Source organism: Mastomys coucha, unplaced genomic scaffold (assembly GCF_008632895.1).
Source record: "Mastomys coucha isolate ucsf_1 unplaced genomic scaffold, UCSF_Mcou_1 pScaffold14, whole genome shotgun sequence".
Taxonomy (NCBI): Eukaryota; Metazoa; Chordata; class Mammalia; order Rodentia; family Muridae; genus Mastomys; species Mastomys coucha.
In genome coordinates, this window is record NW_022196896.1 from 47,052,831 (window position 1) to 47,080,034 (window position 27,204).

Here is a 27,204-nt window from a genome sequence, read left to right on the forward strand (position 1 = left end):
TTAGTGAGAGACCTTATTTCTACAAACAAGAAGGAAAGCAGTTTTTGCTCTCAGATAAGACAAGAAAACCACTGTTTCAGTAAATAAATAGTGCTACAAGTTAGCCTATTGTAATTGTACTGGAAGGTGTTGAGCCAGATTTGTCTTGTATTAAGGAAAAAGGAGAAAGATTTGTGGAATCCAGACAGTGTGAATTACACTGAAGTGTGAGAAGTACCTGTGTAATTTATCCTACAGATAATACTTGCTTTGTTGTGTTTTTTACTTGTAGAAAGTACAGTTAGCATATTTTCAGTTTTTTCTTATATTTTCCAATTTTGTTTCCTATCATTAAATAGTTTGTGAATATCTATGGTAATAATTTAAATCACTGCCCTGGGCTTGCTCTTTGGATGTGAGGAGCCTAGCAGGACTCCTGGAGCATCCTGCTTCATCTTGGAGGTATGCGGTACCCCATTATATCCACCTTTTAACTGTGCCTCACCAATTTCCTCCCAGTGATTTCTGCTTGAGAACAGTTTAAAAAGGTCTGGTCTACCTGGAGCACATCCAACAGAAAGTCCCCAAAACTTGGAACAGTTTTTCCACCAAGCCTTCATCAATGAAGTCTGCCTAATGCACAGCCAGCAGAGTCATGGCCTGTGATGCTCATTGCCTGGCCCCTGAATTCCCCCTATCTTCTGGAGAAGTCCTCCCATTATCAGTATTATCCAGATATCACCAGGAAAAAATAAATTCCTGAAGGATAATGCAAGAACAAAATCATTAAGAGCAAGGGCAATTGCACTGAAAGTGCCTTGCTCTCCTGCTACAGCAAACACTGGATATCCTAAGCAAACTGAAGTGCAAGAAGATGATCTAAAATTCAATCATATGATGATAGAAGCCTTTAAGATGGTAATGAATATCTCTTAAATAAATAGGGGAAAATGCATTCAAACAAATAGAGGCATTAAAAAGACGCATAATGAAATATAGGAAAATACAATCAAACAAGCAGAGAATATGAATCAAACTATTCAAGACCTGAGAATGGAAATAATAGGAATAAAGCATACACACACTGAAGAATTCCAGGAGATAGAAAATCTAAGAAAGAAAATAGGAACAATATATATGACAAGCATCACCTGAAGGAAGCCGGCCCGCAGCTCCACTTCACTCCGTGGGAATTCACGAACCAGGAACTTGGAGACCTGTAAGATAAGCGGGTGGGGAAGAAGAAGCGACACCAGGAAAGGACTTCTCATCGAGGTGTAATCTTTACTTAGTGAAACGGAATATTTATACATAGAGGCAACTCAGGTATGCATATAGCAACTAGGTGAGAACAGACACTCGGGCAGGATCAAAGCTAAGGATCTAAGACAAAGGATTCTTAAGGCAGGAAGCAAGATCAAAGTCACGGCTTCCCAGGAAGCTGGGTTTCTGGTTCAGCTTAATCTCTGCAGAGACTCCAAACCCCTGGTGAGTCGAGTCGAGATGCGGTATCTGGTGTCAGTTGGAATTCTTCTGTGAAGACAGCAGGGCTACCACAATCACCAACTAAATAAATAGATGAAAGAGAAAATCACTGGCATAAGAGACAGGATAGATTAAACCAATATATCAGTCTAAAAAATGCAAAATCTAAAAACATTATGATCCAAAAAGTCTAGGAAATTCAGGACACAATGAAGCGATCAAACCTCAGATTGGTAGAAATAAAAGAAGAAGATTCCCAGCTCAAAGGCCCACTAAATAACTTCAACAAAATAATAGCAGAAAATTTCCAGCACCTAAAGAAAGAGAGCCTATAAGTGTACTAAGCTTACAGAACACCAGATTTGAACCAATTTTAAAGGTTGCAAAGAAAAATGGGGCAGTAATATAATGTCAGACTTACCAGAATTATACCTGATTTCTAAATATAGACTATGAAAACTAGAAGGACCTAATAAGCAACAGATATCATCCAAGACTGCTATACACAGAAAAGCCTTCAATCACCATAGATGGAGATAAAAAAATATTCTGTGACAGACCAAATTAAAGCAATATCCTTCCAGTAACCCAACTAAACAAAGGACATTAGAAGAAAAATGTCAACACAATGAGGCTAAATACACTCAAAAAAACACAGAAATAAACAATTTCACACCATTAAAATGAATAGAAAAGAAACCCATGGACCAACACATAAATACAGACAATTTCACCAGCAACATCAAAATAACAGGAATTTATAACTATTGGTCATTAATATCTGTCAACATTAATGGACTCAATTACTCAATAAAAAGACATGGACTATCAGAATGGATGGATAAACAGACTCTTTTACACTTCTATGAACAAGAGAGATAAGGGATACAAGGCACATACGTAAACAAAATAATGGCAATATACAAAATAGGTACAATTAAAATATAAAGAAATTTAAAGGAATTTCACTAATTTCAGGGATAAGACAAGGCTACCCATTCTCTTACTAGCTCTTTAATATAGTCCTTGAAGTTCTAGATCTAGCTATTAGACAGCTAGAAGAGATTAAGGAGATACAAATTAGAAAGTAACAAGTAAAAATATAGCAACTCACAAATGGTATGATAGTATATATGTGACCACAAAATTTCTAACAGAAAATTCCCACAACAGAAAAACACCTTCATCAAAGTGGTTGGATTTAAAATTAACTCAAAAGACATAAGTAGTGCTCATTTATACAAGTAATAATTGAAGTGAGAAAGAATTTAGGGAGACAATACTCTTCATAAAAGCCACAAATAATATAAAATGTCTTGGTGTAACTCTAACTAAGAAAATTGAAATATGTTTATGACAAGAACTTCAATTCTCAGAATGACATTTAGGAAGATATCCAAAGATTGAAAGATCTTCCTTGCTCATCATCCGTTGGATTAACAGCTAAAACTGCCATCTTACCAATAGCAATCTTCAGATTCAATGCAATGCCCATCAGAATGCCAACACAATTTGTTACAGATCTTGAAAGAATAAGTCTTAACTTCATAGGCATTAAAACCCAGGAAAGCTAGAGGAATTATAACCCCTGACTTCAAGAACAAATACTTTAACAAGATCTATTGGATTTTTAGAGAGAACTCAACTGACTAGAATGAATATAAATATATATCTCTGACTTATTCTTCTTTTCCATGTGGCAAAATGGACCTACATTTACCTTTAAAGGGTATGTACAAGACTGGGCTTCTCACCATTCAGTCATAGATGGGGAAGGGTCTCCTAAAGCCTGCTTGCTCTCTAGGAAGGAACTAGTAGTAGGGAGCCACTGAAGTAGGGGGAGTCATTATCTTCAGTGACATAGCCACTGATGATCACTTCATATACATGATCTTGTGTGTGACCTCAGTTAAACCCAGACTGTCACAATTGCATCAGCAATACAAACAAGAATCAGAACAATATTAATGGAGAAAATAGGTTACTGTTCAAGGCAGATGCATGGAAATAAAGAGTATGAAATATGAGAGTGATTGAACTCTATCACATAATATTATGAAATCCCAAAGAATCATAAAAGAAGAAAACAATACCCATGATAGTTACTATGATCTAACCAAAAATGTTCAAAGTTTTAAGAACAGTACATTTTTACTCTACTCTGACCAGACTACAGTAAGGAATAGTGAAGGGCCTGTGATGATTCCACTAGGGACATTGCTTATGAGTGAGATATGAACTTAAGGCAGAAGCTCTCAAATTGTTTTTAGCAAATGCTTTATGGATAAAATGACCATTTTCCAGGGGTTCAACAGAGGTTGAACATGACATGTACTGAATATCACATGTTTACTTTACAATGTAAAATTTCAAATTTACAGTTATAAAGTAGAAATAAAAATAAGTTTATGTTTGTTGGCCCTTACAACTTGAGGAACATTAGTAAAAGGTTATATCATCAAAATGTTGAGAATCACTGTTTTAAGGAAGGAAAGGTTAGGCTATCACTTTTGAAGTAATGCTTATTCAAAGCTTTCTGTTACATTCACAGCTTATTCAGAACACTTCTGTCCTTGCCTCTATGTCAAGACATTAATTGTCTTAGTATATTGAATTTATTTATGATCTCCACTCTTCATGTGTATGTGTGGGTAAGTAAATAGTATATATATTTGACAGAGAATATTATAAGGGACACTGCATTTAGGAAACAAGGGGGTTCCTAGTTTATTTGGAAAAGAAACCCAAAATACTCACTAATTTCAAGTATGTGACAATTTTTTTTTTGAATGAGAGAATAAAATTTGGTTATTGATACCTAACACAAGTCCCTTGATTATGCCATGCTAATGAAGTTCACTGGACACCATTAATTGAATTAACAACATAATGCTCCCAAATAAAAGGCAATGCATAAGTTTGGGAAGAGTTGAAGATCATCGAAAATGGTTTCAAGTACTAGATCTTCTGGGTTGGAATCCAGAGGATCATTTGTTGTATCTTCACACATATGTTTTTCTTTTTTTTTTTCTTTTTTTATTAGATATTTTCTTTATTTACATGCAAATTTCTCCTTTCCCAGTTTCCCCTCCAAGAAAAAAAAGAAAAAACAAAAACAAAAACAAAAATATAAACCCCTGTTGCCTTCCCCCTCCCCATGCCTGCTACCCCACCCTCTCCCACTTATTGGCCCTGGCATTCCCCTACACTGGGGCACAGAACCTTCACAGGGCCGAGGCCTCCTCCTATTGATGATCGAATTTGTAATCCTCTACTATATACATGCTGCCAGAACAATCAGACCCTTCCATATGCAGTCTTGGTTGGTGGTTGAGACCCTGGGAGCTCTGAGAGTACTAGTTAGTTCATATTCTTGTTCATCCTAAGGGGCTGCAAACCCCTCAGCTTCAAAGGTATGTTCTCTAACTCCTTCCTTGAGGACCCTGTACTCAATTCAATGGATGGCTTTGAGCCTCTACATCTGTATTAGTGAGGTACTGTCAGAGCTTCTCAGGAGATAGCTATATTTAGGCTGGATTGTCCTTCCTTCAGTCTCTGCTCCATAGTTAATCTCTGCAACTCCTTCTGTGGGTATTTGGATCCCCCTTTTAAGAAGGAATGAAATGTCCACCTTTTGGTCTTCCTTCTTCTTGAGTTCCCTGTGATTTGTGGGTTGTTCTTCCTCTATTCCAAACTTCTGGCTAATAACCACTTATCAGAGAGTGCATACTGTGTTTTTTTCTTTTGTGATTGGGTTACCTCATTCAGGATGATATTCTCCAGATCCATCCATTTACCTAAGAATTTAATAAATTTATTGTTTTTAGTAGCTGAGTAGTACTCCATTGTGTAGATGTACCATAATTTCTGTATCCACTCCTCTGTTGAGGGACATCTTGGTTGTTTCCAGGTTCTGGCTATTATAAATAAGGCTGCTATGAACATGGTGGAGCATGTGTCCTTATTACATGTTGCAGTATCTCTTGGGTATATGCCCAGGAGTGGTATAGCTGGGTCCTCTGGTAGAACTATGTCCAATTTCCGGGAGAACCGCCAAACTGATTTCCAGAGTGGTTGTACCAGTTTGCAATCCCACCAGCAATGAAATAATGTTCCTCTTTCTCCATAACCTCTCCAGGATCTGCTGTCACCTGAGTTTTTTATCCTAGCCATTCTGACTGGTGTGAGGTGGAATCTCAAGATTGTTTTCATTTGCATTTCCCTGACTAAGGATGTTGAACTTTTCTTTAATTTAATTTCCTTAAGGAATTGCAGGAAAACACAAACAAACAGGTGAAGGAATTGTGTAAAACCATCCAGGACCTGAAAATGGAACTCTAAATAATAAAGAAAGCACAAAAAGAGACAACTCTGGAATTAGAAATCTTAGGAAAGAAGTCAAGAAACATAGAGGCAATCATCACTAACAGAATACAAGAGATAGAAGAGAGAATCTCAGGGGCAGAAAATAACATAGACAACATTGACAGAACAGTCAAAGAAAATGCAAAAAGCAAAAAGACCCTAACCCAAAACATCCAGGAAATCCAGGACACAATGAGAAAACTAAATCTAAGGAAAATAGGTATAGAAGAGAGTGAAGACCTCCAATTTAAAGGGCCAGTAAATATCTTCAACAAAAGTATAGAAGAAAACTTCCTTAACCTAAAGAAAGAGATGCCCATGATCATACAAGAAGCCTATAGAACCCCAAATCGACTGGACCAGAAAACAAATTCATCCCACCACATAATAGTCAAAGCACCAAATGCACAAAACAAAGAAAGAATACTAAAAGCAGTAAGAGAAAAAGGTCAAGTAACATATAAAGGCAGGCCTATCAGAATTACACCAGACTTCTCACCAGACACTATGAAAGCTAGAAGATCCTGGACAGATGTCACACAGACCCTAAGAGAACACAAATGCCAGTCCAGACTACTATACCCAGCAAAACTCTTAATCACCATAGATGGAGAAACCAAAGTATTCCATTACAAAACCAAATTCACACAATACATTTCCACAAATCCAGCCCTTCAAAGAGTAATAAATGGAAAACTCCAACACTAGGAGGGGAACTACATCCCTGAAAAAGCAAAAATGTAATCTTCCAACAAAACTAAAAGAACATAGCCACATGAACAGAATTTCAGCTCTAACAACAAAAATAACAGGAAGCAACAATTACTTTTCTTTAATATCTATTAATATCAATGGACTCAATTCTCCAATAAAAAGACATATACTATCAGATTGGGTATGTAAACAGGACTCAACATTTTGCTGCATACAGGAAACCCACCTCAGTGACAAAGACAGACAATACCTCAGAATAAAAGGCTGGAAAACAATTCTCCAAGCCAATAGCCCCAAGAAAAAAGCTGGAGTAGCCATTCTAATATTGAATAAAATCGACTTTCACCCTAAATTGATCAAAAAAGATAAGGAGGGACACTTCATATTCATCAAAGTTATGATCTACCAAGATGAACTCTCAATTCTGAACCCCTATGCTCCAAATGCAAGGGCATCTACATTCATAAAAGAAACTTTATTAAAGCTCAAAGCACACATTACACAGCACATAGTAGGGGGAGATTTCAATACCCTACTCTCTGCAATGGACAGATCATGGAAACAGAAACTAAACAAGGACACAGTGAAACTAACAGAAGTTATGAAACAGATGGATTTAACAGATATCTATAGAACTATTTATCCTAAAACAAAAGGAAATACCTTCTTCTCAGCACCTTCTCCAAAATTGACCATATAATTGGTCACAAATCAGGCCTCAACAGATAAAAGAAGATTGAAATAATTCCTTGTATCCTATAAGATCACCATGGACTAAGGCTGCTCCTCAATAACAACATAAACAATAGAATGCCCACATACAAATGGAAGCTTAACAACACTCTACTCAATGATAACTTGGTCAAGGATGGAATAAAGAAAAAAATTAAAGACTTTCTAGAGTTTAATGAAAATGAAGCCACAACATACCCCAACTTATGGGACACAATGAAAGCAGTCCTAAGAGGAAAACTAATAGGTTTAAGTGCCTCCAAAAAGAAACTGGAAAGAACATACACCAGCAATTTGACAGCACACCTTAAGGCACTAGAACAAAAAGAAACAAATTCACTGAAGAGGAGTCAAAGGCAGGAAATAATCAAACTCAGGGCTGAAATCAACCAAATAGAAACAAAAAGAACTATTAAAAGAATCAACCAAACCAGGAGCTGGTTCTTTGAGAATGTCAACAAAATAGATAAACCATTAGCCAGACTAACTAGAGGGCACAGAGATAGTTTCCTAATTAACAAGATCAGAAATGAAAAAGGAGACATAATAACAGACTCTGAGGAAATCCAGAAAATCATGAGATCCTACTACAAAAGCCTATATTCAACAAAAATGGCAATCCTGGATGAAATGGACAATTTTCTAGACAGATACCAGGTACCAAATTTAGATCAAGGTCAGATCAACGATCTAAACAGTCCCATATCTGCTAAGGAAATAGAAATAGTCATTAATAGTCTCCCAACCAAAATAAGCCCAGAACCAGATGGGATTAGTGCAGTTTTATCAAACCTTCAAAGAAGACCTAATACCAATACTTCTCAAACTATTCCACAAAATAGAAACTGAAGGCACTCTACTCAATTCATTCTATGAAGCCACAATTACTCTTATACCTAAATCATACAAAGACCTAATGAAGAAAGAAAACTTCACACCAATTTCCCTTATGAATATCGATGCACATATGTTTTTCATGCAGAGGCTTGTGATAAGCAGAAATGGTGAGATCTTTCTGAGTCCATTTTATAATGTGAGGTAAAGATAAATTTTGATAACAAGGTTTATGGTAAGAAACAAACAAACAAACAAACATACCCAAAATACCGGATGAACAATAATGAGAAGAGGCTGTGTGCTGAAAACTAATACTAGACCACCATAGTACAATATTCTCCTGTCACCCAAAGGAATTCAGAGGGTTTAACTCAAGTGATAACTCAAAAAGTATTCCTTACTCGGTACTTTTATAAGTCTATTGTACATACTTGGAGAAAAATTTCCAGGGCTTATTAACACTAACCATTCTGAGATCAACACACACACACAAAAAATGTTGCAGTCTATTTGCTAAGAGGAAATTTATCTAGGGAATTTATTCTTTCTTATCATGTTCTAGTTAGTGATATTGAGGTAACTGATAACCAAGTAGCATTGGCTCAAATGTGTTCATTATCTTGTAGACATGTGCATGGAGGAACTGATTTCAGTGGCTTGTAGATTGGCATATCAGGATCTAAGGTTGAGTTTCTACAATAATTTGGTGTCCATTGAGTAACAGGATTACATAAGCACATGTAAAAGACATGGTGCTCTTACACATTTTCTCTGGTAGTTCAGGTTGAGTTATTTACCTGGCCATTAACAAATGTTGTTTTGTTAAATTTTATAAGTACGTTCTCATATTTCTCATAACTTTGTATGGCCCTGGTCTAAAATATGCTATTTCCAACCATTTAATATTCCCAAGAAGAGGGGCTACAGTGTGCCTGAACAAACAAACCCAACACTCTTAAAATGTACATGTAGAAAGGATGTGAAAGCTTGACATTTCTAATAATCATTGCAGTTTATCTAAGCCAAAGGTTTTATCATGGGAGAAAAGACAAAACTAACTTTCTCCTTCTTGTACTATCTTAATTAGTAAGTAAAACTTCTTTATAAATTTTAGATATTTTTAATGACTTTCAGGAGAACATTTATTATATGGCAGATTTTTTTTAAAAAAAATTCTGAGAATAACATACACAGACACAGACACACACAGACACACACACACACACACATACACACACACATACACACACACATATATATATATATATATATATATATATACAGAGTTCATACTGCATAAGCATATCAGGAATCCTATTTTACAAACTGTATCCTACAGAGAAAGTAAGGGTTTATTTATTTCTTGAGATTTAAACAAATTTCATATGCCATAGAGGTTAAAGTATAATTTTAGCTGTTATTCCTCACAATTAGCTTTATTTATTTCTTGGTCCACTGTTGCATTTTTCTCCCACAGCCTCACATTTTACAGTGAGAATTTCTAACAGAAGACATTCTTCTTATTTGAATTCATGCTTTCTTCCTTTGTAACCAACTTACATTCCAATCTCTTTAGTATCTAATTGGAGGTCTGATAGGGAAAATATATTTGTAGAACATCTCCATTTTCAAATGAACAGTTTCCACAAATTACTGGTGCTAATATATTAGCCAGTGATGGATAAAGCAAAATTAATTTCTTATCACCATAGCCATGATAAGAGCTCCAAAAGTCCCTCAGAATGCTGCAACCTGTCAAGACCCTTTGTAATTTACTGTTCTCAAGTAGTGTTCAATTTCACAAAGGTGTTAGGTATATCAGAGGTGATTATCCATTTTAAATGTACCATTCCTTCAGTGAGCACTGATGACAACAGCAGAATTATGAGAATGTATATCACTGGGAATGAAGCTATGGCTGAAACTAGTAAAAGATGTCTTAGTAGAAGCAAGCAGTGTATGAGACACATATGACAACCAAAATATGGATAGAAGTTTGACCCAAGCAAATATGAGTGACCTATTCTTTAACAATATAACCAGGGAAGATACCATGTAGGTTCACTGTAGTTTTATTGTGACAAACTTGTCTCTAATAGGGCTGATATGTAAACTAAACAGCTTTCCTGATGTCTTAGGTATGTATTTGCAAAAGGAGAAGAATGTCTAGTTTCTGAGCTTGTCTATTCCTCAGTCATCAAATGGGAAATTTGTGAAAAAAAAATACAAATTTTTGAAAGTTATTTTTCACTATGTACTATTTTTTTATTTTACTATTCCCTGTCTATAGCTTTCATCTATAGTAGACATGAAAAAGTTTGTCATGGTTGTGATTAAGCATACAGAAATGTACAAATACTTTAGAGACCCATATTGTTAAAAAAAATTGTATTATGCTATTTTTTTAAAACAACAATTGACCTATAAAGCATTCTGGGTTACAAGGGATCATCATACACACTGTCAATAACTTTCAGAGTAAAAACAGTCATTATTTTTCTTGGTGGAACAGGAAATAGTGAGTTGCAAGTAAGGTTTTTGTTTCCTCTGACATATTGAACAAACTATTATATTACTATCTATTATGTAAAGATGAGGCAATACACTGAAATTGAGTTTTCTAGCCATCAGCATTCTGTGTTGCATTCTATGACTTCCCAACTGACCAATTTTACATGTGAACATGGCTGGGCAATTCCACAACTTCCCTGTATATTCCACTGCCTTGGGCTCTGATGTGTCTCTAGTCATTGTTATCTTACAAATGTAACTCCTGTCTTCCTACTTTGAAACTTATTGTCATGCTGCACAGGCTTAGCTCAAGTTGTCTGTTTCATACCTTTCAGTTGAGACCAGTTCCTGTTGCAAGGTCCTGTCCTTCTGTGATTCTCTGGGTCTCCCCTTTTCATTGTGTAGAGGTGGATCTTTAGAGACTTGAAGCCAGTTGTTTTAGAGGTAATTGGCTATTCTGTCTAGCAAAGTTTTGATTGAAGAGTTTCTATTGGATCCTCCTCCTTTAATATCTAAATATTTAAAACAGTATAAAGTAGTGACATTGGATAGTAGCCCTGAGTACTTTCCTTGCATGTAATTATTGTGTCAACAATCTACTGTTTGTCTTTGCTCCTGGAGATATTCCTGTGGTCTTTTTTCAGTCAAAAACAGGGAGGAGAAGGAATGAAATGTCCACCTTTTTGTCTTCCTTCTTCTTAAGTTTCTTGTGGTTTGTGGGTTGTTCTTCTTGTATTCTAAACTTCTGGGCTAATAACCAAGTTCCCACGGAAGGAGTTGCAGAGATTAACTATGGAGCAGAGACTGAAGAAAGGACAAGCCAGCCTAAATATAGCTATCTCCTGAGAGGCTCTGACAGTACCTGACCAATACAGATGTAGAGGCTCACAGCCATCCATTGAATTGAGTACATGGTCCCCAATGAAGGAGTTAGAAAAAGGACCTACGGAGCTGAGGGGTTTGCAGCCCCTTAGGATGAACAAGAATATGAACTAACTAGTACCCTCAGAGCTCCCAGGGTCTCAACCACCAACCAAGGACTGCACATGGTGGGTCTGATTGTTCTAGCAGCATGTGTATAGTAGAGGATTGCAAATTCGATCATAAATAGGAGGAAAGGACCTCGGCCCTGTGAAGGTTCTGTGCCCCAGTGTAGGGGAATGCCAGGGCCAATAAGTGGGAGAGGGTGGGGTGGCAGGCATGGGGAGGGGGGAGGCAACAGGGGTTTGTTCTTGTTGTTTTTGGTTGGTTGGTTGGTTGGTTTTTGGAGGGGAAACTGGGAAAGGAGAAATTTACATGTTAATAAAGAAAAAAAAAGACAGGGAGGAGTGACTCACATCCAACTTCACAGTTTGTGTCTTGCACTTAAATTCACAGTAGTTCTCTGTGTGTATATGCCTCTCCCTCTGTCCCTCTCTTCCTCCCTTTTCCCTTTCTCTCTTTCTGTCTGTCTATCTGTCTGTCTCTTTCTCTCTCTCTCCTCTCTCTGTGTCTGTAATAACATAATAACTACTTTATTGAATCTCTTTATTTTACCCATTCTTTCCACTTCTTGCTCTATTTTCTTCCATTTATTTTGTTATTACATTTTGTTTATTTTATTTATATAACATCCCAATCAAAGCCCTCTCCCTCTTTCCATCCCAATTCCCTCTTACTGTTTCTTTTCTTTTTTTCTTCCCCCTTCTTTCACTCTACTCTGAATCATCCAGTTACAGAAGGACTAGGCATCTTCTCTTCCACTGAGGTACAACCATGAAATATAGGGAGGGGCAAGGGGATTCAATGGCAGTGAACATAGTATGAGACTCTCCCACTCTGCTTGTTAGGCTTACCACATGAAGATCAAGGTTCACATTTACTACAGTTATATAAGGGACCTAGGTTCCTGGTTCCATGCCCAGTCTCTGTGAACCCACATGCACACAGATAAGTTGACACTATAAGACTTCTTGTGGTGTCATCGGCCCCTCTGTCTTGGTCAGTGGCATATCCCACACTTCACAGGACTCTCACCAATGCCTGATCATTGACTGTGGTTCTGCTTCTGCCTCCATGCTGTGCTTCATGAAGCCACTGAAGCAACAGTTATGTTAGGTTTCTGTTTGCAGGATTGCAGAATATTATGCTTAATTCCAGAATATGGTTTTCTCACATGAGATAAGTCTCAAGTTGGGCCAATCAGTGGTGGGTTCTTGCCTCAGTCTCTACTTTATCTTAATTACTTTCCAACTTGTAGAAAAGAAAATTTTTGGTTACTGTTCTGTGAATAGATTGATGCCTCTAGCTCTCCTCTGGAAGTCCTGCCTGGCTACATGAGGTAGCCACTTAAGTGTCTAATTACTCCATTGTTTCTTATCTTAGCTAGGTTTACCCACATAGATTTCCTGTACCCTCTCTAGTGCTTAGCCATGAGGTAGATCAAGAGATGGTTTCCACTGGTTTCCAGTCTCATTCCCAGCCTTCTCTTGCTACTCTTCCCCCTCATACCTGATAACTATTCCAGTTTGTCATCTCACTGGTTCTCATACCCATATCCCTTTTTCCATCTATCTATGATGATTATTGAGATTGTCCTTCTGAGATAGATTTGAACCTGCTCCCTTGGCTCTGCTTATTACCCAGTTTCTTGGGATGTGTTGATCATAGCATGATTATTCTGCACATTACAGCTAATGTTCCCTGGTAAGTGATTACATACCTGTACTGGCTGGTTTTGTGTGTCAACTTGACACAGGCTGGAGTTATTACAGAGAAGGGAGCTTCAGTTGTGGAAGTGCCTCCGTGAGATCCAGCTGTGGGGCATTTTCTAAATTAGTGATCAAGGGGGTAGGGCGCCTTGTGGGTTGTGCCATGCCTGGGCTGGAAGTCTTGGGTTCAATAAGAGAGCAGGCTGAGCAAGCCAGGGGAAGCAAGCCAGCAAAGAACAACTCTCCATGGCCTCTGCATCAGCTCCTGCTTCCTGACCTGCTTGAGTTTCAGTCCTGACTTCCTCTGGTGATCAACAGCAATGTGGAAGTAAGTTAAATAAACCCTTTCCTCCCCAACTTGCTTCTTGGTCATGATGTTTGTGCAGGAATAGAAACCCTGACTAAGGCAAATTGGTACCAAGAGTGGGATATTCCTGTGAAAACCTCACCATGTTTGGGGAGGACTGTGGAAGGACTTTGGAACTTTGAGCTAGAAGAACCACTGGTTGTTAAGAACTCTGTGGGATGTTCTGTGGGAGCTTGGAAGATCATGTTGAGAACAGTACAGAGATGGAGGCCTGGCTTGTGAAATTTCAGATGGAAGATTAAAAACTCTTATCAGGGCCATGTTGTTTTGATTGTGAAGATTCTGTGGTTCTGGTTAGCTGGGGCTGAAGTATCAGCTGTGATTAACAAGATACCAGAACTACTAAAGTGAAAACTTTACATTACTGGGACTATTGATGCTAGTTAGTTGGAGCTAAGAAATTAGTGGTGATTAAGAAGAGACCAGCATCACTGAGGTGACATCTTTTGGAAAGTGTTTTCTGAGAGCTCAAAGAGGCTGTGTTCCAGAGATAGTCAACGTTGTACCTTGTGCTGCAGCAGGACTTGGTAATGTGTAAGAGTCACCCAGGTGGTACTGGTTTTGACAGAATGAAGGGGTCATGAAGAGCAGCTGATGTTCGGCACAGTGAAGGTGCAGCCTCCGTTTGCAATTGATGGCCCAGGACTGAAGGTGTCATGCAAAGGAGTTGAGGCTTGGTACCGTGAAGACAGTCTATGAGAGGCTATTGGTAAAGCCTAATTACAGCAGTGTTTTGGAGATGCCAGTACCATGAAATGACCACCAAGGACAACAGCAGCAGTGGAGTACAGGCATCTGGAGCCCAGAAGACAAGATGTGTGCTACAAAAGTCAGAGCTGGAGAGGTGATTCAAGCCCTTGGTGGAGCCCAGAAGATAGTGAGTTGTATCCCAGACATTGGTCTTGCTTTTGATTGTGACTGTGCCCTGATATTTTTCCCTCTTTAAGGAAGAAGGTATTTTAGTGGAGGCCACAGTTAAGAGAGTGAATTTTAAAAGATATTGGACATTTTAAATAGATTGAACTTTTAATATGTAAAGACTATGGGACTTTAGATCTTGGGAATAAATAAGAAAGTAAGGGTTTATGCTTAATAGTGATGAGTTTGTGTGTCAAGTTGACAAAGGGTACAATTGTACTAGCTGGTTTTGTGTGTCAACTTGACACAGGCTGGAGTTATCACAGACAAGGGAGCTTCAGTTGTGGAAGTGTCTAATGAGATTGAGCTGTGGGCATTTTCTCAATTAGTGATCAAGGGGGTAGGGCCCCTTGTGGGTGGTGCCATGCCTGGGCTGGAAGTCTTGGGTTCAATAAGAGAGCAGGCTGAGCAAGCCAGGGGAAGCAAACCAGTAAGGAACATCCCTCCATGGCCTCTGCGTCAGCTCCTGCTTCCTGACCTGCATAAGTTCCAGTCTTGACTTCCTCTGGTGATAAACAGCAATGTGGAAGTAAGATAAACTTTCCTCCCCAACTTGCTTCTTGGTCATGATGTTTGTGCAGGAATAGAAACACAGACTAAGACAATGCCTTATGTATATTTCTGGCTCTGGATTACCCTCAGTCAGGATGATATTCCATTTGGCTGCAAAATGCAAGATGTCTTTATTTTTAATAGTTAAATAGTATTCCAATGTGTAGATACACCACAATTTTAATCCCTTTTTCATTCATGGGACATTTAGGTTGTTTCAAGATCCTGGCTATTACAAATATGCACATAGGGGATTAAGTGTCCCTGTTGTATAATGGGGCATCTTATAGGTATATGCCCAGGAGTTGTATAATTATGACTTGAGGTAAAACTATTTCTAGTTTTCTGAGAAAACACTAAATTCATTTTTGATATAGTTGTACAAGTTTGCACTCATACCAGTAATGGAGGAGTGTTTCCAATGCTCCACATCCATGCTACTATGTGCTGTCACCTGAGTTTTTGATCTTAGCTGTTTTCAGAGGTATGAGTTGGAATCTCAGGGTCATTTTATTTGAATTTCCCCAATGACTAAGGACATGGAACATTTCTGTAAGTGCTTTTGGCCATTAGTGATTACTGTGTTGAGAATTTTCTATAAAGCTATTTTCCTCATTATATAATTAGGGTATTTTTTTTTTGTTGTCTACCTTCTTGAGTTCTTTATTCATTTTGGATATTATGCCTCTGTCAGGATTAGTTAAGATATTTTCCCAATATTGCCTTTGTCTTAAAGAAATTTTCATTTTCATAAGGTTTCCTTTTACAATTGTTCATCTTAGAGAATGAGCTATCGGTACTCTGTTTAGGAATTTATCTCCTTTACCAATTCATCTGAGGCTATTATTTACCTTCTATTCTATTAGATTCAGTATATCTGGTGTTATATTTAGGTCATTGATCCATTTATACTGGAGTTCTGTGCAGGTTAATAAACATGGATCTATTTGCATTATTCAACATACAGACATCTAGTTAGAGTAGCACCATTTATCGAATACTTTTGCCATTGTATGGTTTGCATTCTCTGTGATAAGTCAAGTGTACATAGATGTGTGGGTTTATTTCAGGGTCACTAAAATTCCATTGATAAATCTGTCTGTTTCTGTACCAGTACCATGTAGATTTTATTACAATTTCTCTGTGGTGAAACTTGAAGTGAGGGATGGTGATATAGCAAATAATCCTTTTATTCTACATGACATTTTTAACAATCCTAGGTTTTTTATTTCTTGTTTTGTCATGAATATAAGAACTGTTCTTTCAAAGCCTGCTAGAATTGTGTTGTAATCTGTACATTGTTTTTGGATAATTGTCATTTTCACTATGTTAATCATACTTCTGCATGAGCATAGAAGTCTTTCCATCTTCCTATATAGTCCTCCATTTCTTCCTTTTCAAGTTCTGATCATACATGTCTCTCACTGGCTCAGTTAGAGTTACACCAAGAGATTTAAATTATTTTTGGCTATTTTAAAGGTTTGTGTCTCCCTAATTTTTCTTACCCCTTCTATCATTTGCTGATGATTTTGAATTAATTTTGAATCCACATACTTTGTTGAAGGTATTTGTCACTGTGGGAGTTCTCTGATACAGTTTTTGGGCTCTCTTTTCATTCTATCATATCACCTACAAATAACAATACCAAACAATAGCAAAAGACTTTGTCTTTTCCAATTTGAATTTCACTGATCTTTGTCTGTTTGCTCTAGCTAGATGATGTTTATAATGTATTTTTGAGATTATTTGTGAGTTTTTATTAATTATTTTTATCAATTTTTATTAGGAAAACTGGTCTGAAGTTCTTTTTCATGACTTATATATAAGGATGACTGTGGGGAGTGCTACACTGTTATTTCTGTCTGTATTTTCTGGAACATTTGAGAAGTGTTGTTATTTGCTGTTCTGAAATTCTGTGCTAAAACCATTGACAATAGACATTTTTGGGTGTAAGAGTTTTAATGACTGCTTCTATTTTTCTAAGGGATGTTGGACAGTGTAAACTGTGCATAAATCTTGCATTAAGTCTTAGCTCAGATTTTTTTTGTGACAAGGAATACCTATGATTATGTAATAAGATTCATCAGTGGGTGGATTGCCTCCACTCTATTTTACCCAAAAATTGACAGAAAGAAAGAAAGAATTATCTATCATTGACATTATTAAAGAATCTTGATACTTGATACACATTAATATTTGTCAGTTTATTATCATAATATGAAGGGTCTGTGAGAAATAAAACAGCATAAAAGAGGTATTTAATTGAACAGTTAAAGCAAAAATCAGTTATACGAAAAATCAGATAGAGAATTACAAAATATCTCATACTAAGAACAGGAAATTATTCTTTTATTTGGTTTGTATTAAAATATCATTTTAATTCTAGACTATTCTTTGATTTCCAGGGAATTTTATCAGCCATTTACATAAAATCCCAAGTGTTTTTCTTACTGATCAACTTGTTTGGTTTTATGATGTCATTTTAGCATAGCATTCTGTTAAGATTAAGGATCCAAGTCAGTTACTGTTTGTTCCTGACTTCACACCAAGCACTTGGGAGGTAAATGCTGGTTATTCCTGTGAGTCTGATGCCAGCCTAGGAAGGCTACACATAGAAATCCTGTCTCAAAAATTCAAACCCAAAACTATAATTAGCAAGTATGCAAGCTGGCAAGCAAAGAAATAATAGTAAAGATACAATGTCAGATTTCAAAGTGTTTAACAATTTATTTCTATTCATCAGTTTTTCCTTATGTAACCTTTTCCAGAATTAGTTCCTATATAATTAGTCTCTGTTTGCCTACAGTTATTTTTAAAATTTCATTATTTCTCTGAAGTTCACTGTTTTATGCAATATCCTCAAAATCTGACACATTTTGAAGAAAATTGCACAATTTGGGAATGACATGTTTTTGTTTCATAATTAGACCCACATTACCTCTACCTAAATATGTAAGTAACATAGACTAGGGTAAGTGATGGAGTAAGGGGATACTGCAGATAAGAATTGGGAAAAACAATCAAAAAACTCTAAAAGAAAAAACAACAACAATAAAGAGATGGGCTCTTATAAGGGTTAAGGGAGGGAAAATAAAAATGGAGACAGGGGGACAGAAGAAATACACAAAAGTCTACTAAAACAGCATCATGGAATTATATTTTGCATTTACTTAAAGTTATTCACAATTCATATAAGGATATGTGCATACATATTTATCTGCATGTGTATATACAAAAGTATACAGTGTGTATGTGTGTGTGTGTGCATGTATATGTGTGTGTGTTAATTGAAGTTATGCCATTTGGTCTAACAATTATCGCAAAGAACCACCAAGAAGCAAACACCTGAGTACAAAGTATGAAAAGCCTCCTGACTCAAAGGTCCATCAAGTTAGAGTCAGCTACTCTATAGTTGGTTGGACTAAACCACCAACCATTGTCTAGGACATATTGACTATACCTGTGTTGCTCATTTATATTTCTGAGGTTGAAAGTGGAATTGTATTGTTGAAGTTACCTCACATAATTCAGATAACTTTGATTTAGAACTTCAAAGCCTCCTCCCTTAAGCCAAGCTTCCATGGTACTAGAAAATACTGTGCAAGATTTAAAGTGGATCAAAAAATAAAGAGTCTGCTTTCTACCTCCCTGTACACCAAGGAGGGACTGTGGATCAACAGGCTTCTCTGCCCCTTCCCCACAATCAGAGAGCTTGCCTCCAGGGAGTGCTCCAACCCAGGAACTCAGGTGAGATAACCATTTTCTCTCCTGTGACTTTTTAAGGCTGGACCTGCCTGGAGGCACAAACCTCAGAAGTGGCAGGGCACCCAGTGCAGGATCCCTTTTACCTCCGTCTACACCTAGGAGGGACAGCAGATCAACAGCCCTCTCTGAACTTTTCCTGCAAGTAGAGAGCCTGTCTCTAGGGTTTGTTCTGACCCCAGGACTCAGGAGGCATGACTGATCCACAGCCCTCTACACAGAGGTCTTACCAGAAGAGAGCTAATCTCCCAGAAGTACTGACACAGGTTTGCAGACACACAGGAGGAACAAGCTCCAGCTAGAGACAGTAAGAACATCTAACACCGAAGTTGAACAGATGGCAAAAGGCTGAAGGGTTTGCAGCCCCTTAGGACAAACAACAATATGAACTAACTAGTACCCTCAGAGCTCCCAGGGACTAAACCACCAACCAAAGAGTATACATGGTGGGACTAATGGCTCCAGCAGCATATGTGTAGCAGAGGATGGCCTTGTAAAGGTTCTATGCCCCAGTGTAGGGGAATGCCAGGGCCAGTAAGCAGGACAGGGTGGGGTGGTAAGCAGGGGGAGGGTAGAGGGAACAGGGGTTTGGTTTTGGTTTTGGTTTTTATTTTATTTTTTATTTTGTAGGGGAACCTGGGAAAGGAGATATTGTATGACATGTAAATAAAGAAAACATCTAATAAAAAAATCAATAGTCTTATTAGCTATGAAAGCATCTATAAACCACCAACAATTATCATTAGACTAAAATGCCCATAAATGTCCAATAATCCACTGATTCTATGTTGTGCTTGTAGATAGGAGCCCAACATACCTGTCCTCTGAGAGGCTATATCAGCAGCTGATTGAGGCAAATGCAGATACTCGCAGCCAAGTATTGGACTGAAGACAGGGACCCCTATTGTTTTAGGGAAAGAAATGAAGGGACTGAAGAGGATGGAAATCCCACAGGAAGACTAACAATGTTAATTATCCTGGACTTCTGGGAGCTCCCAGAGACTGAGCCACCATCCAAGAATATCCAGGCACTTGTCCAATGTTTCTGGCATATATGTAGCACAAGAGCTACTTCTCTAGTCTTGGTGAGAAAAGATACCCCTAATCTTCTATAAACTGGATGCCTCAGGGAGGAGGAAAGCAGAGAGATCTCACCCTCTCAGAGGTGAAGTGGTAGGGGCATGTGGAAAGAACTCTGTGAGGGTAGAAAAAGAAGGGGGTAACATTTTGGGTTATAAATAAATAAAATAACTAATAAATATGTAAAACAAGAAAAAAAATAGTATAGAATTCTAGTATTTTTTGTATTTTATTTATGTGACAAACTAGAATATTAGCATATATCTACTGTAAGTTCTGATGTCAGTGGGAAGTACACACAGAAAATTTTTCTATGAATGATAACTTAGAAGTTTCAATAAGGAATTGTTTGAAAAGTAAGGAAATGTTTGAGCTCTCTTAGGATATAATTAATTCAATTCATAGATGGTTCTGTTTTAGAAGGAAATTAATCCCTTTGGATAGTTATGAAGACCATTGCAGCTTTATAAACAAGGAAGAATGTCATGACTGCTCTTAACACAGAACTTCCTTGTTATGAATATTGTATGGTTGAAAACACTCTAATTTTTATTGACTCAGATTTATTAAAATAAAGAAATATATGAAGTATACCTATATAATGATCTACAAGGTGCCATGTGGAATGAGTCATAAAGACACTCTGAAGTTTGAGGTAAAGGAAGACTTTTGGATTCAAATTTAATCATAGAATATGAGACAAATACACTGTGTCTCAACTTACTTTTCCAAATTTGTTCTTGTTTTGATAAAATAGTAATTATTTGGGAATCACAGATCTCATGATTTTGTTCTGATTTGAAAGTCGAAAATTGTATTTTTACTTACTATTAGTCTGTAATCTCTTAATTCAACATCATCTTTTATGTCACTTAGTTTTCATTCTTCAATTAAAGCATTAAGTATATATTACATTTCTTTGACTAAAACTATTTAAGGAGATGGACAGTTCCTGAAGATTTGTAAATCATAGTTCTTTGTGTATCTGTTTTGAATTTCCTGCAAACAATTTGCTTCTGCATCATAAGTGAGGAAGAAATACCCACTCAGTGTGTATATTGATGCAGTAGAATAGGTGGATCCATCTTTGTCCGCTTACAACATCAGGATTTATTAGCAATAAACTTCCAAGCCAAATTTAATTTATAGAGTACAATGAGAAGCAGTCTCAGTTTGAAAAATAGGTAGCATGTAATTTAGGGCTTCTGCTGCCCTGGTGAAACCCCATAACCCAACAAAATAAGTCACGCAAGAAAGTTATTTATTTGCTTATACTTCCATTCACTGTACATCATCAAAGGAAGACCAGACAAGAAATGGGCCTGAAGACAGGAGCTGATGCCAAGGCAGATGATGGAGGGATGCTGATTACTGGCTTACTTCCATTATCTTGCTCAGGTTGATTTCTTATGCAACCTAAGATGATCTCTCTCAACAATTGGTTGAGTCCTTTCACAACAGCAATTAGAAAAAGATTTAACAATGAATATTTTGGATGCATTTTCTCAAACGAGTTTTCTTCATTTCAGATAACCCTAGTTGGTGTGTCAGGTTGACATTAGACTAGCCAGAAAAACTGACCCTTTGTCCACTCCATCAAATCCCTCTCCTCATTCCTCCGGGAATGTTGGCAGAGGAGAGAGAAATTGTGTGAGATAGAATGGCGACATAGCAATAGATACAAGGCTTGCTAGACACTACAGGGATGATACACATATGAACTCAGAGTGATTGTAGCACACTATACATAAACTGCAAGGTCTAAGTCAGAAGACTTCATATTATTGAGATGGAAATTTAGCACATTCAGCAATCCATAATGTAGAAGATATTTCCATTTGATAAACATTCCAAAATTAGGTCATTTCCCAAAAGTCTCACACAAAATACAAACTATAATTAAGATCAGGCTCTATGCCCAGAAATAGATAGATGGTTAACACAAGTGCTATCAGTGATATATTTGGGGTTTATTATATCTCATAATACTTTCTCTCATTTTTTAAACCAAATGTTGTTTACTTTGTATTATGTTTCCAGATTTTGTTTATTTTTGGGATTTCCTTAGGCAAAAATGTGTGTCTATTTGTCTGTATTTTCTTCTTGTACTTTAACTCTTCCTTTTTTATTGTTGTTGGTTTGCTTGTTTTAACTTTTTTGAGATTTTTTTATTTAATATAATTTGATCTTACTTTATATATCTTATGTATACATCTTATACATCTTTTATTTTTTGATAACTATTTTCTAATGAAAGCAATCACAAGAATGGAGATATGGGTGATGGTATATGGAGAGGATATGGGAAGTGTTTCAAGAGGAATAGTAAACAATATAAAGTCTATAAAAATATCTATACTCAATTAAATGTTATAAAAAAGAAAAATATATATCTTTAATTAACTTAGAAAATACTACATTTCCACAAGCTTATTTGGTAATCCATGGTTATTATAGTTATGAAATTACCACAAAATATTTAAGAGTGAGGATCACCACAGCTTGAGGATTAGAAGATTGCACCATTAGTCAACTGAGTAAAACCATGACTGAGTCTATACTGACATCCCAGGTGAACAAGACAAAAATAAAATAAAAGTTTAATACCCACAGTATACCCCCTCAAAGCAGTAGATCTCACCCTCTTGGTTGGGATCACTTTAGATCTCACATATAAAATATCCTGCATATCAAATAACTACATTATAGTTCATAGCTTGTCAAAATTATTTTTAAGAAGTTACAACAGAAAAACTTAAAAATGGGGGTCACTAAACATTTTTTAAAGTATTGAAGCATTGAGAATGTTGAGAATTTTTTGCTTAAAGGCAACATTATTTTATACTGTATCCTCTTGGCCCCACAAATCTGTCATTAAAATACTTGTATATTCATTGGCAAACCAAGAGGCAAAGAAATATAACTGTCTTATGGCTTCCACTCAGTTTGTTAACACTCATTAGAGGATTGTATAGTTAACTATTCTCCCAAACTCTTGTCTGTATGTATGTTTTTCAAACCTCCTTGCTATGGAGCCAGGATCTGTTTAGTTTGTATCATGTTTTCAGATTTTGTTTATCTTTGGGATTTCCTTAGGCAAAAATGTGTGACTATGTGTCTGTATTTTTTTCTTCTTCAGTTCTGCTGAAGCTGATGCAATCCTGAGGCCAGATTCAGACTTTGTCTTTATGACATGGCTCTTGAGTGGAACAGTTGAATCAAGTAATACCTAATACAAATATCACAGTGATATGTTTTTGTCATTTTATGAAATACAAGACTCAAGAACATCAGGTTCTTTGAGCTTCTTTTCTTCCTTAACCTACATATGTAATATCTATGTTTATAGCAATGACAAAATTGAAATTTGATTGCTTATGTGTTCTCTAGAAGCTAGGTTAGTAACTAAATATCAAAAAAAAAAAAATGTGTGTTTTCCAGCAGTCATGTATGCTACTTTACACAAACACCAGAATTATCTGAAAAACAGGAAAGCAGTCTCCAATGATTTGTCTGAAAACAAAATCCTTAATTATTAAAGGAAAATTCTTAGCCCATTGTGGGTAGTTACCTCCTTGGGCTGGTGTTCTTACATTCTGTAAAAAATATGGTTCAACAAGTCAGTAAAACCCAGCAGGCAGCATCCCTCTATGGCTTCTGATTCAGCTCTTGCCTGCAGGTTTCTGCCATGTTTTTGTTCTGTCCTTACTTCCTTCAGATTATGAGTTGAAATATACAATCAGAACCAAACCAACTTTTTTTCAACTTGAGATTTTTTTTTCCACAATTTTTCATTGCAGCAAGTAAAACCCTAACTAAAATAAGCTGGTACCAAGTTTTGGGGGTATTGCTATTACAGAACTGACTCTGTTTTAGCAAGGATTCTGAAAGGATTTTAAAATTTGTGGCCAAAGTGTAATTATATGTTGAGGGATCAATGGGATGCTCTAATGGACTTGAATGATAAGAATATTAAGAGCAGTGTATAGTATTAAAGCTTTGCCTATGAACTTTCACAGTGAAGTTTAAGGCTCTATAGGCCATTAGCTATTTTGAATTAAGATTTTTGGCATTAAGTTATTTAGTGTGATGAAACATCTCTGAAAAAGAAGATACCGGAAGTACTAAAAGAAAATCTCTCTTTTTCTGGAATACAAAATGCTGGTCAGCTGGAGCAGAGAAATTAGCTCTGATTAAGATGAGAGCACTATCATTGAAGTGATGTCTTCCACAAAGTATTCCCTGAGTGTCAGCACATTGAAGCCTTGCTCTACTGATGACCAGGGTTTTTACTTCAAACTGGCAGCGAAATGTAGTAGTGTAGCAGTCATCCAGACAGTATTAGTGTTGAAAGCATGAAAATGTCATATCAAGCAACTATGACTTGAGACTCTGAAGGCAAGAAAGTACATTCCCGTAGATTTAGCCTCATTGGCAGTTGAAACCCAAGACTATAGGGGCATGCTAAGGTGTTGAAGATTAGCACCTTCAAGACAGACTATGATGGCCTAGTACTTAAAGTATAGCCCAGGTGAAGATAAAAACAAATCAAAACAAAACAAAAATTCCTCAGTGTTTTGGGGATGACATTGTCATTTAGTGACCATCAAGAACAGGATCAGCAGTGCAGTAGAACTGGCCAGACCCTAGAAAACAAACTGCATATGTTGAAAATGCCAGAGCTGGAAAAATGATTCAAGCTACTGGGAAGAGCCCAGAATAACATGAATAAATCCAAGATAATTGTGTGCTGAGGTATTTGTAGTGATGGATCTTTGTTTTCCTTGGTTTACATTGTGACTCTGCCTTAGCTGAAAGACTTTGAACTTTTAAAAGATCCTTTTGATTTCTAGTAAAAGTATATTTATTTTATTTTACTTTGCAACCAAATCACAGTTTACCTCACCCTTCTCTCCTTGTAGTTCAACTCAACCTCCTCTCCTACCACTATTGCTCCTACTTTTTACTTCAGAATTGACCATCACAGGTTGTATCAATCTGTCACAGTATATAAATTTTAAGTACAATGAGGTACCTCCTCTTGTATTAAGGCTAGAAAAGCTAACCAAATATGTGGAAAGATCCCAAAGGCATGTAACAGAGTCAGAGATAGCCCCTGATCCCTGATAGAAGTTACACAACAGCATCATTCTACACAAACTTAACATATTTGCATTGGATCTAGGTTAGACACATGTGTGCTTTCTGATAGTTTAATCCTTCTGAGTTCTAATCAGCCTAGCATATTAGAATCTATGGGCTTTTTATTGTTGTTTCCTTGATCTATCCGGCTCTTACAATATCTCCTCCATGCATTTTTATTAAAGGAAAGAAGAAGATAATGCTGAATAAATGATTATGGATTAAGGGTGAACAAAAATAATATTTAGTCTATTGAAATATTGAAATCATGAGAAGTATAATTCTAAAATGACTAAATTGTGCTTTATTTTTAACAAATGAAAATTTGGAAAAACTTGAAGGCAAATTGTAAAAGAGTGTACTTGACTCACTTTCCACAAATTACTTTTCGATCCAAACACCTTCCTCTTCATTAAAACATAAAATGCATTTAACAGTCACAGAATATGTCACATTGCAGATCACTATGAAGATTATTTCATATAGTCATTATTTTATTCAGACTGAAACTAAAATAATTGTGTTCGTTACAACCTTACTAAAGAAAATCAAATTCCTAACTAAGGTACTGTTTGGTAATAACATTCATTGTCTTCTTCCTTGTTTATACAGCTGTACTGTTCTCCGAAACAAGCCACATGGAATAAGTTTCAGCTTAAAGTACAGAACAATCTGAAATTCAAATAACTAGGTTGAAAGAGTGTGCCAAACATTTCTTTTTACCTGCACTAACTCCTCATTCAAACATCCAGGATTTCCCAAAGCCATTCTATATTAACTACAAACTGGCATCAGAGGTTACAGTAAGATAAATGCTATCATCACAGGTTGTCACATGAGTAAAATAGTAAAATAAATACAGATATGCAGAAAACACCAGAAGAAAATGTCCAGCCCAAGATGGATAACTACACTCAAGAAAATACAGGAAATACATAATTTCTCATCATCAAATCCAAAAGGAGGGTAGCATACACAGAAGCACACAAACTCACCCACACACACATACATAAACACACACACATACACACAACCACCAGCAATATCAAAACAACAAGAATTAAGAATTGCTTGTCACTAATTCCTTTCAGCATTAATGGGAATAGTTTCCCAATGAAAAGACACCATCTACTAGAATGGCTGTAGATGAAACTTGATCCATCATTCTTCTTTGTACAAGAAAACACTTCAATAACAAGGATAGAGATTACCTCAGAGCAATGAGCTAGAAAATAATGTTCCAATCCAACAGATCCACAAAGGATTATGGAGTAGCCATTGTAATATCTAATAAAATAGACATTCAACAAGAATTATTCAAAAGAGTTGAGGGAAGAAACATAATGTTCAACAGAGGAAAAATCCACCAAGAGGACATTCCAATTCTGAATATCTATACTTAAAATAAAATCACACTCACATTTATAAAGGAAATATTACTATAGCTTAAATCCTATATTGAACCATATGTTAATAGTGGTAGACTTCAAAACCCTTCTCCCACCAATTAAAGATAATCCAAACAAAAGCAAAACATAGAAATAATGGAACTAATAGATATTGACACAAATGGACCTAACATATCACAAGAATATTTTAGTGAAAAACAAAAGAACAACACTATATGGAATCTTCTCCAAAATTTAGCATATACTCAGCCACAAAGCATTCCTCAACAAACAAAAGAAAACTGAAAAACAAAACAAAACAAAAACAACAAAAAACAAAACAAAACCAATCAACCAACAAAACAAACAAAAAACACTCTTGCATTTTATCAGATCACCATTGATTAAAGCTGGATTTCAACAACAACCAAAGCAATAGAAGCCTACAAAACTTCTGAAAACTGAACAACTTTCTATTCAATGACCACTAGTCAGAGCAGAAATAAGAAAGAAATTGAAGATTTTCAGAAATTTCAATAAAAAATTATCAATGCATAACATACCGAAAATTGTAGGACACAATTAAAGAAATGCTGAGGAAATTTTATTGCACTATGACCATCTACCAAATGAGAGGAGGAGACCCAGAAAACCCCAGAAGCACAGGATCCTGCAACAGAGG

General features: G+C 36.5%; 1 long non-coding RNA gene across 4 annotated transcripts in view; it reads left to right on the forward strand.

Moving 5' to 3' along the window:
- LOC116088216 overlaps positions 1–26,893 on the forward strand; it is a 103,421-nt gene extending 76,528 nt beyond the window's left edge. For 2 of the 4 annotated variants that reach the window (XR_004117825.1, XR_004117823.1), the window contains 2 exons: positions 23,132–23,286; positions 25,747–26,893. This is a non-coding gene — a long non-coding RNA (uncharacterized LOC116088216). The remainder of the gene's footprint in view (positions 1–23,131; positions 23,287–25,746) is intronic. The other 2 variants (XR_004117824.1, XR_004117826.1) reach the window with 2 other exon arrangements.
- The last annotated feature ends 311 nt before the right edge of the window (positions 26,894–27,204 follow it).